Genomic DNA, 12196 nt, shown 5'->3' with positions numbered 1-12196 from the left:
CCTTCAGAACCCTCAGGTTGTTTTTCAGAGTCCATAGTCTCTCACGGTTCACCTCCTCTTCCAATTTCCCTCCACTTCCTTCTCCTCTCTAACACCCCATGTCCTCCATGCTATTTGTTATGCTCCACAAATAAGTGAAACCATATGATAACTGACTCTCTCTGCTTGACTTCTTTCCCTCAGCATAATCTCCTCCAGTCCCGTCCATGTTGCTGTAAAAGTTGGGAATTCATCCTTTCTGATGGAGGCATAATACTCCATAGTGTATATGGACCACATCTTCCTTATCCATTCGTCCGTTGAAGGGCATCTTGGTTCTTTCCACAGTTTGGTGACCGTGGCCATTGCTGCTGTAAACATTGGGGTACAGATGGCCCTTCTTTTCACGACATCTGTATCTTTACCCCAAAGATACAGAAGATGGCCTTTGGATACTTGTTAGCAGCCCCATAAAACAACTTAACGGTGATGGGGAAAAAATGCTGGGATTATGGAACCAGATGGTTGCTTTCAAGAGCACTGGATAACTTACAGGAAAAAATGAACTTCAATTCCCAAATCTCAACTCAAGACATTGGGTAAAACTCAGGGCATCTATATAACTTTGCTAACCTCTTCACATTTCTTAGATGAGAATTAAGAGAGCAAACTGACTATTAATATAAGGGACATCTGGAAGAAGCTAGTATATCAATGACTACACAATAGGGTTACCTGGGGTGTTTTGTTTGTTTGTTTTTAATAAAAAGGTCCAAGTTACTAAGTATCTCTGAGGTAGGATCCCAGCACAATGTTTTTTAAAGCTCCCCACTCTGTTCCCTACCGGATGAATTCATCTGCAGCCAAGGTTGTGAACTACTGAGTTAAAGAAATCAAGACACCAAACATTGTTCTAAAGCATTCTCGATCATAAGACACAGAAGTTTGCTCATGGCCTCACTGCTGTGTCTCCCTTATTAGCTGGATTAGGTTAAATTTGGTGCTCTCAGGAGATCACTGTATTATTCATTGTGCTCTGGTGGACAGCTTGTTGATTGATTAACGAAGAGCAGAACCGAGCACTAAAATCTGGCCGCTGCTAGACTGGGGTTTCCTACGCTCTGTCCATCCACCACTTCACTAACTTTTCTGTCAGGGCCCAAAATTGCTTTCTAATGACATTAGGAAGAGATCACCCTTGTGAGCATTTAGAAGTTCTGTCCTGGCTGCTTCACTTTTGGGGTCAGACATGCTGGAGGTTTACCTGTTAGAAGAAAATGGGGAGGGAGAGGGTAGAAAGAGGTGAGCGTTAGGAAATGGTCTGAGCTGCAGCAATCTCTGGCTGTGGCTAAGTCATCTTAGGGCCCTTAGGAATGAGAGCACCAGGCCTCTAGCTGAGGTCTTAACCTGATTTTCTTTTAAGATTATTTATTTGAGAGAGAGTGAGAGAACGTATGAGCAGGGTGGGGCAGGGGTGCAGAGGGAGAGGGAACTTGACATGGGACTCGATCCTAGGACCCTAAAATGACTTGAGCCAAAGGCAGACACTTTAACTGAGCCACCCAGGCACCACCACCGACCCCCCAACTTTTTTTTTTTTTTTTTTTTTTTGTAAACAAGGCAATGAACACTTGAATCAAGCTATAAGATCACAGTTTCTCTCTTAACTCCTGGACCTGAGCGAATTCTCAGGACCAGAACTCTTGACTTAGGGCTGTGCTCTAATAGTAGGTATATGCACCATGAATCTTCGAACCAGCTACTTCTTCAGGTGATGTATACTTGGAATAGAGAAATCTCTACAGTTTCCAGGATCAGTGAATATTTGCTCCAAGTTAGTACCAACTTTATGGGAGACTGAGAACCCTACGGCCCACTGCTCAGAATAGAGACTGGGGGAGGCAGATGGGCCCCTCATCTCACTGGAACATGGACTCTATTCCTCTCAGCCCATCCTATGGTTTATTTCCTCAGTCCTTCAGTGTCGATGGGATGGACATCCTTTGCACAACCTCCCCATTAAGTTCTGCCCTGAAGAGTAAGTGTTCTGTGGTGAAAGGCTAAGGAGAAGCCGCTACAGTGTTCCTTCCCTAACAGAATAATACGTGAAAAAGCAGTATCTGTTTGGGGGTAATTACCAAGGTTAGTACAACCATCAGCAGGTAGAAAGATGCATGGATCATTGCTGTCAGACCTCCAAACGGACAGTGTACTTTTATTTGACCAGTGAGATTGCTAGGTCTTGGAGAATGACCCTGGACTCTACAGTAAAACTAATCTTGGCAATCCAAACTGTAGCTGCTGTCCCTGAAATGGTCTCTTTATTGGATCAGCTTCATGCAGCCTATGGCGTTTGAGAGGTAACTATTGGTCTGACCACTGCATTTTTATCCACTTAGGATTGTAGGGTCCATCAGCAGCAGTTTCCTTTTTTTTTTTTTTTAAGATTTATTGACTGATTGATTGATTTGACAGAGATCACAAGTAGGCAGAGAGGCAGGCAGAGAGAGGGGGAAGCAGGCTCCTGCCAAGCAGAGAACCCAATGCAGGGCTCTATCCCAGGACCCTGGTAATCACGACCTGAGCTTTAACCCACTGAGCCACCCACGCGCCCCAGCGGTTTCCTTTTAATGGCAGGGACAGAGATAGCTTTCTCAGCCTGTCCCACAGATGTCTGCTCCAGCTGCTTGCTACACAAGGACACGGAATGCCTCACTGAACCATAGGACGTTACAGCAGTCTACTGTGTTGATGCGGAGCGGGAAACACCAGATATCCTAATGCCTTGGTAAGACACATAGATGCCAAAAGATGAATCTGAGTGTCACAGCAATATAGGGTCTTGACTCCTTGGTGACATTCTCAGGAATTCAGTGGTCCAGCACTTACTAAGATAGCCCCTCCAGGGTTAAGGAGAGATAGCTACAACTAAGAAAGGCATGGTACTTTGTGGTGCCCTGGATTTTAGAAACAGCATATATCACACGGGTGTCTTGTACTTATTTATTTACTAGGTGACCTGAAAACCTGGCACTGCAGAAATCATCTCTCTCGGTGGCCCAGGTCCTCGTCCAAGCAGCTCTGTTTAGCTCTCACAGTATCTGGATGATCGGGAGGCTTACTGAAGTCAGAAACAAGTCTGTCCACAGAGTCACAATGGAAGCCCACAGGATATTGGAGCAAGGCCGTGACCCCCTTCAGGAAGTTGACTGTTTTCCCTTTGAGAAACAGCTTCCATTTGCTCTGTGTCTTGGAGAAAATGGGACACCGTGTATTGTCAGATCCACCTACTCATGGAGTTGGCCATTTCCGATAGCACTGTGTCACCTCCTAGGTGGTGAGAGAGCAGGGCATGATGGCACATCTGGTGGGAGCAGATTTCCCCCCACTCTGTCCTTTAAACCACTCTGATCCCACACCCTGCTGCTCCCAATCTGTCCCCTCGCTCCTGTGGAGGGTTGTCCGCTAATTAAGTGAGAATGCGGAAAGACAAGCCTGGCTTATGGGTGTTGCTGAACAATATTCACTACCAGCGGCAAGCACGCGCTCATGCACCACAGCCCTGTTAGCAGTTACCTTGAAGGAAAGTAGAAGCAAGTCTCAGTAGGCAGGTTTTCAAGCGTGCCTTTTTTCGTGTACTCTGACTTGAAGGAAACATGATCTGACTCCAGCTCTATAACCAATCACTGGCTATGGTCAAAGACTCGAAAAGAGCAACATTGAAACTTGGCGTGACCAGACCCCAGGATGGCTCAGGAGGTTGAGCGTCCGACAGTCAGTTTCGGCTCAGGTCAGAGCATGAGCTCTGCCCTCAGTCGGGAGTTTACTTGGGATTCTCTCCCTCTCCTTTTGACCCCCCCCCCCCACTCTTGCTGTGCTCTCTTAAAAAAAAAAATCTTAAAAAAACAAAAGGAGGGATACCTGGGTAGCTCAGTCAGTTGAGTGTCCGGCTCTTGGTTTTGGCTCAGGTCATGATCTCAGGGCCATGAGATCGAGCCCTGCATCGGGCTCCCCACTCAGCAGGGAGTCTGCTTGAGATTCTCTCTCTCTCTCTCTTCTGTCCCTCCCTGGTGCTCTCTCTCTCTTTCAAATAAATTTAAAAAAAAAAAAAAAAAGAAAAAGAAATTTTGTGAACATTTTGGGACAAGCTTTGCAAATGAATCTTGTGGATTAGACCTAAAATCCAAGATTAGAGCAAAGCAGCTAGTGCTTATAGGGGATCATCTCCTGAGCATAAATCCTTGTCTCAGTGTTGGCTTCTGGGGAAAGCCAACACAAAACACACATCTAAGACCAGCAGCCTCACGGCAGCAAGTTCATTTCATTGGACTTCTTCCATTTTGGGGGGAGCTTGATTCGTTTCCAAGGAAATGGGCACTTATTCTAAATGAGGATCTGCTTTCCTTGCCTGTTATACCTTGGCCAACACTAACATCCTTGGGCTTAGAATACCTTCTGTCTCATCATGAGAGTGCCCCTGGGCAAGAAATTCACTTTACAGAAAAGAGAAGAGATGGTGAACCACTGTCTGTGGGAGTCCCTGCTTGTGTCATGATGTGCCCTCATCTCTTTCTCAGACATCCTCTCTCTCATTTCTCCCTCTATCACCCACTGTATGTCTGTCACACCCAGCCTTTCTGTTCTTTAAAGACCCAGATTCATTCTTGTCTGAGGGCCTTTGCACTTGCTGTTCCTTCTGCGTGGAATAGTAATATCTTTGTATTGCTTCCTCTTTTGTGTCTCTGATGTCTCAGTTCACTTTTATCACCTAAGCATGATGTTCTGTGTTCACCTAATCTAAAAGTAGCTCCCTTGAAACCTCCTACTAGTTTCCAATTTTATTTACATAAATTTCTTCGCTTTACTTTCTTCATAGTATTTACTGTTCCTTTTTGAGAAAAAGCATGAACAAAATGACTCCAGTAAAGAATGGTTCAGTGTTTCCTGAACACCTACCATCCACCTGCTAAAGCCCTACGATGCCCACGTAAGGAAGTAAGCCAGTACCGACCAGATTTCATAATGTTGCCGCAGGTGAGATTGGAACTGGAGTTAAATAGCAGCAGCCCTGACCAGCAAATTCTGAAGTTTCAGGAAGCAAAAGCCCTCAGGGGGAATAACGCTGAAACATGCAAATAGTTATGAATAGGAAACCGAAAAAGTTTCATTGAGCAATTTTTAAAATTTTTTTTTAATTTTATTTATTTGACAGAGAGATCACAAGTAGGCAGAGAGGCAGGTAGAGAGAGAGAGGGAAGCAGGCTCCCTGCCCAGCAGAGAGCCCAACCCTTGGCTAGATCCCCAAATCCCGAGATCATGTCCTGAGCCGAAGACAGAGGCCTTAACCCACTGAGCCACCCAGGCGCCCCTCATCGAGCAATTTTTAAGAGAGAAAAGAAAAAAGTAAGTACACTAATCGCCACGATGTTGCGCTACATGTCCAAAAACACTGGTTATTACTTAAAGGGTCAGTAGTCGTGTGTATGATCAGCTTGCAAAGGCCTCGAGGCCCGCTTCACTGCTTTAAATCATGCTCCTCCACATGGAGAAACCCCATCTATGATATTATCCTCAAAAGCAACTTAATTCATACCCTGGTGCCCACTGTCCTCGAGTATGAAATGCGGCTGAGACATGAGCGCATTGGGTTCCGGGAGGGTGACCTCTACGCCTTAAGCAGATGATGCAATGACAGAACTGGACTCCTCGTAGTGGCTTATTTAACAAACCCATTGGGATAGAACTGGGCTCTGAAAAGTCGTTTCCCAGGCTGACGTCTGGGCTTGAGCCATACTCCCTGTCCCCTAGTGAGGGGGAAACCCAAGCGCCACTGCGGGGCGCGGTCCATGTACGCGCAACCCGCATCCGCGGTGTCGCCTGCGTTGTGCAGCGTGTCAGTTGTGGGTCACTCACCAGGATGTGTCACAGAGACAGTCGAGTTCCTGGAAAGCCTGTGCCTAGACATCTGCTGTTTGTGCTTGCCCAGCGTTGCTTTTCCTTTCTTCTATCGGAGAATCCGGATTTCTATATGGATCAGCGGATTTTTAACCCGAGTTCTCTAGTTCTCAGAATATGGTATCCCACTGGCCTCAGTGATTGGTTCCAGAAAAAAATAAGTGACTCAAGACATGCTAATGAAACTCAAATACAGGACAGTAGTTGGAAATACTGGAAAATAGAGTTTTTCGTTTGGTAGAGCTGGAGTTTGGAGGCTGTGTGTCCAGTGGGGGTGGGGGGAAGTCCACTAAAGGAAAGTAGCCTGACAGGAAAGTCGGTGTAAAGGACAGTGAGGCCAAGACAAGGAACAAGGCCGATTCCTGATGACAGCGTTCAGCCTCTGGCTCCAGAGGTGCCCGAATCTAGAACTGATGTAGACTTTTCAGTTACGTGAACCAATACATTTCCCTGCTGTTTTTTTCCTGAATCTAGATTGACTTGGGGTTCTTTCCCTTGTAACTAAATGTCCTCATGATATAACATCCTTATGACTTTATGACTTCTCTATGGTAATGAAATTCATCATTGGTATGCACTATCTTTCTTATTAGATAAAATCCTGATTGGGACATCTGGGTAGCTCAGTTGGTTAAGCGGCTGCCTTCGGCTCAGGTCATGATCCTAGGGTCCTGGGACCAAGCCTGCTCCCCCCGCTTGTGCCCTCTCTCTCTCTCTGTATCAAATAAAAAAATAAAATCTTAATTATTAAATCTTAATCTTAATAAATAAAATTATTAATTTTCTGATTCATAAATGTGGTATGATAGACTGATGGTGTGTGTTAGGTTTTATTACTGTCAACTAATAAATCGCTATATTTAAAATTTTTTATGTCTGTGCTGAGATGGATACATCCATTCCATGAAGCCTCTGTATATGCATTTGAGGATATGTCCAGGTCTTTAAAATTCTGCTATGTGATGGATGATTCCAGCTGGAGAGGCCTGTGGGTTTGCAGAGTCAGCGGCATGTGGCCTGGTATTGGAACTTTAAGCTGCAGTAAAATTGCTTAAAAAAATGGACACTTTTATGTTACTAAGCAAGGCTAAGCATCAACCCTGCAGTTTTAGGTGATTTATAATACTTTTTTTTCCAAAACAGTAGAAGGGGATGAAAAATTATGTGCCAGAAACTCTGTGGCCTAATTTGAAATTTAAATTAAACTTCCACGAAAAATTATTTTCTCATTTATGAAAAGCTATCTCTTTGCAGGTAGGATTAATAAATGTAAAATGTTAATGTTAAAAAATTACTCATAGAAGAAGCAGTTGGCTGTAGAAAGACCATCCACACAAAATATATGTATTCCACAAGTATCATCTAATCAAATAGATCAATATTCAACAAGGGCTAAGAGAGGATGCCCATGGGGGAGGGTATTGGTCATTAGAATTGGGGAGGCATCTATATGCCTTTGGGGCATGCCTTGGGGAGCCTTTGGCTCAGGTCATGATCCCAGGGTCCTGGGATCGAGCCCCAGGTCTGGCTCCCTGGTTAGCGGGACTCCGTTCTCCCTCTCCTCCCTGCTTGTGCTCTCTCTCACTATCTCTTGTCATTATCTGTCTCTCTCTCAAATAAATAAATAAAATCTTTTTTTAAAAGTGCCATCAATAACAGGACATGTAATAATACACATGTTAAAGAATCTGTAGTTAGACTTCAGTAAATCGTAGTTTCGAAGTTCAGTGGCTCAATACGATTATCAAGGACTCTGAATTTTCCCATCTCTCCACTCTCCCATCCTCAATATGGTGATTTATTCTCTTAATTTGGCTCCTTTCATAGTCCTAAAATGGCTACCACAATTCTGTGCATCACACACAGATGACAACATCCAGAGCCTGGAAACAGAGGATGCCCCTGTCTTATATCCTTTCTGAAAGAACAAAAATCCTACCAGAAACTTCTAGCAGTCTGTTGGCCAGAACTGCATCTCTTGCCTATGTCAAAGCCAGTCATTTGACAAGGTTCACAAGATGACCAAGTCTGATTTATTTATCAACAGTCATCTCCAGAGCCCAGACAAGGACTCAGTCTTGTTGAAAGACACAAAAGGCAAACAAAATTAAGGTTCTGTTAGCAAAGGCTGGAGGAAAACTCTTGACTAGCATTAATGATATCTGTCATGGAGACTCCTAATCTGAGCTTGATGATGCCAACTGACTCTAGTGGTGTCGTGATTAACATTCCCCAGTGGAGAAAAGTGGCCTTGTCCGCTGGGGAAAATATAATCCTACTGAGACTTTGTCTAAAAATATACAACTCTTTGGACAAACCTCTTTTTATTTTGAATTATGTGCTTATATGAGACCTCAGATGACCTCCTTCACTTAGGTAGGCTTTACCAGGGAAGCTCAGAAAAGGTTGTTGAATTTGGAGACAGCTTGCCCTGCAGGTTGACCTGAATTTTTTGGTTTGAGAATTGAGATGGTCATTAGTATTTGTCATGTAACTATGTTTGCTGCAGCTCCCTTGCTGTCCTCATACTTTAAACTAAAACCCTTAACTAATTTTCCATTGTTGAAGAAGAGCTACGATCTTCTCACATTTTCACTCACTGTCCCTTAGAGCACAGTTTCTCCCTGAGTTTTGACTGAGTAATTACGGCCTTGTCTTCATTTCTTGTTGGTGTGTTGGCTCATTGAGTTTGATGTTGAGATTTCTTTTAGGGTCCTCGAATTAGCCGCTCATTTTGCACACTGCAAATTGTGTCAACTCTGGTTTTAAAGAACATTTTGGAATCTAAGAAATTCTTTGCCCAACTTTATAGCATATTTATACAATTTACGATTCAATGATTATTTCAGAACGCTTGATTGTTAGGCTCTTATTTTATTAACAAACACCCTGCAGTTTTATTCTTCTCTCCAACATTCCTTAGTGAGGGAAGCAGTGTGCTAGACTGGAAAGGCAATTCGTTCTAACGTGACCACCTAGATGGTCACTAGCCATGTAGCTTCAAACAATTAACAACTTCTAAGAACTCAATTTCTTCATCTATAACATATGACTAATAAAACCCTCCTCATGGAGTTGTTAGGCAAAGCATCTGATACATGGTAGTTATTAATATTATCATGATACCTTAAATTTTTTTGGTAATTTTAATTTTATTTGGTTTTAAACCACTTTATTGAGGTATGATTGACATGTACAAAGCTGTACATACTTATTGTATACAACTCAATGAACTTGGCCATAAGTATACAGCCATGAAACCATCATCATCATCAAGGCCATAAATAAATCCATCCCCTCCCAACTCTTTATTATTATTATCATTTTTTGTGATAATAATGCTTAACATAAGATCTACTTTCAGGGGCACCTGGGAGGCTCAGTCGTTTAGGCGTCTGCCCTGGGCTTAGGTCATGATCTCAGGATCCTGGGATTGAGCCCCGCATCAGGCTCTCTGCTCAGGAAGTCTGCTTCTCCCTCCGCCTACCTCTCACTCTTTCTCGCTGACAAATAAAAATAAAAATCTTAAAAAAAAAAAGTCTACTCTCACAACGAATGTTAAGGATGCAATATAACATTGTTAGCCATAGGCTCTGTGCTATGTAGTGGATCTCTAGAGGACATACCTTAATTATTTTGATTGGCTCATAGGCCAAAAATCCAAAAATCTAACAAAAGTTTTAGAATAGGGGCACCTAGGTGGTTCAGTTGGTTAATTGTCTGCCTTCAGCTCAGGGCATGATCCTAGAGCCCAGGATCAAGTCCCACACTGGACTCCCTGCCCGACGGGGAGTCTGCTTCTCCTTCTGCCCCTCACCCTGCTCTCATGCTCTTTCTCACTCTCTCTTTCTCTCAAAAAAATAAATAAAATCTTAAAAAAATTTTTTTGGAATAATGATGATTTAGTTTACTGATTTATAGTTCTTAAAAATATGATCAATTTTAGGCCTTTTTATTATTATTTATTTTAAATAAATAGAATCAAATAAATACTAGTTCAACTAAACCTTATAATAGATGTCAGTATAGGTCCCTATAACAGTACACTTACCATGATGAACACTAAGTAATGTTTAGAATTATTGAATCGCTGTATTGTCTACCTGAAATTAATATCACACTATGCTAACTATGCTGGAATTAAAATTAAAAACTTAATAAAAAATATGGGTCACTATACAAGAATGACTTAGAGATTTTTTAAAAGTTACTTTATGGAAGCAGCTGGGTGGCTCAGTTGGTTAAGCATCTGACTCTTGATTTTGGCTCAGGTGATGATCTCAGGGTCATGAGATCAAGCCCCATGTGGGGCTCCCCACTCAGCATGGAGTTTCCTTAAGATGCTCTCTCCTTCTACCCCTCCCCAGCATCCTTGCTCCCCTACCCCTGCTTGTGCATGCACATGTGCTCATGCACCCTCTCTCTGATTCAAAATAAATAGCATCTCAAAAAAATAGTTATTTCATGCAATATTCCTTTAAGTTTTAATAAAAATTTAATTTTGAATTATTATTATTAAAATTATTATTTATAACCTTGAATTATTATATTTATTAATATTATATTAATTTTGAATATATTATTATTATAAAATATTTTATGCATTTGAGAGAGTGCATGAGTGGGGGGAGAGGCAGAGGGAGAGAGAGAGACAGACTCACCACTGAGTGCAGAGTCCCGACATGGGGATCCATCCCAGGACCCTGAGACCATGACCTGAGTTGAAGTTAGACACTTAACCAACTAAGCCACCCAGGTGCCCCTTGAATTATTATTTTGTTGATTAAAAGAGCCTTAATAAATGTAACATATTTGGAAACAAAGCTAAAAATATAACTATGATATTAGGTTTTATCTTTATAGTACCTTCCTTTAATTTATGGGAAATTTACATTTTATGCTTTCAGTAATGTATAGCTAATGTCCCACCTCCTGTGGGGGCTAATTAAATGATTTAGGGAGAACAAACCAAATTCATAGTACATTCCAGACAGCTGTGATTCTGTAATGTTTTGCCTTTGCCAAGACAGCTTAGGCCAGCTACAGAGAGTAGCAGGTTATGAAAATGACTTTCATCTCTATTTCAATAAATGTGGGGGACATTTATTCTTTGTCTGCTCAGCACCAGTTTTTTTCTCTTTGAGAATAGCCTCCCCTTGCTTTGAGGACCGTCTCCTTCCCGTCCCAGTCCTGCTAACTAGAGTACCCCACCTTCTATCCTCATACTAAGAGTAAGCACGTGACTGAGGCCTGGACAATCTAAGGACCATCCTCCCGCCCCCAGTTGGTGGCTCACAGATAGATGTGGGACCCATACCAGGCTAACCAAATCCTTTCCTGGGATTTTTTTCTAGCAGAGAAAGTGCTCTCTCGGAGCAGGACCACAAAACTATATACAGCTCCAGGGTTGTAGGTGGCTGTGTTTTTAGACTCAAGAAAAAAGCCATAGAAAAGGTAACACTCATAGAAAAGCTGAGAGAGGGGTGCCTGGGTGCCTCAGTGGGTTAAGCCTCTGCCTTTGGCCCAGGTCATGATCTCAGGGTCCTGGGATGGAGCCCCGCATCAGGCTCTCTGCTTGGCAGGAAGCCTGCTTCCTCCAACCTCAATCTGCCTGCCTCTCTGCCTACTTGTGATCTCTGTGGGTCAAATAAATAAATAAAATGGTGATTTAAAAAAAAAAAAAAGAAAAGAAAAGCTGAGAGAAATAGATACACTATGTGTATAATGGAATATTACCCAGCCACAGAAAAGAGTGAAATCTTACCAGTTGCAACAACATGGATACACCAAGAGGATATTTTGCTAAGTGAAATAAGTCAGACAGAAGGAAGACAAGTATAATATGTTTTAATTTACAAGGGGAATCTAAAAAACAAACAAACAAAATGAAACAGAAAGAGACCCTTAGATACAGGAAACAAACTGTTGGTTACTAGAGGGGGTAGGGGTTAGGGGGCTGGAGAAATAGGTGAAGGGGATTGAGAAGTACAGCCTTTCACTTATGAAATAAGTAAGTCATAGAAATGTGATGTACAGCCTCAGGAATATAGTCAATAATTTGTAAATGACTTTGCATGGTGACAGGTGGTAACGACTCATGGCGGGGAATCATTTCATGGTGTATAAACTTACTGAATCATGGAGCGCCTGGGTGGCTCAGTCCGTTGAGCATCCGACTCCCGGTTTTGGCTCCGGTCATGATCTCACCGTTCGTGGGACTGAGCCTCCAGTGGGGCTCCGTGCTCAGCAGGTAGTCTGTTTG

This window comes from Mustela nivalis (genome assembly GCF_964662115.1).
Source record: "Mustela nivalis genome assembly, contig: HAP1_SCAFFOLD_2744, whole genome shotgun sequence".
In the NCBI taxonomy this organism is placed as follows: domain Eukaryota; kingdom Metazoa; phylum Chordata; class Mammalia; order Carnivora; family Mustelidae; genus Mustela; species Mustela nivalis.
Note: the sequence above shows the minus strand (reverse complement) of the source record.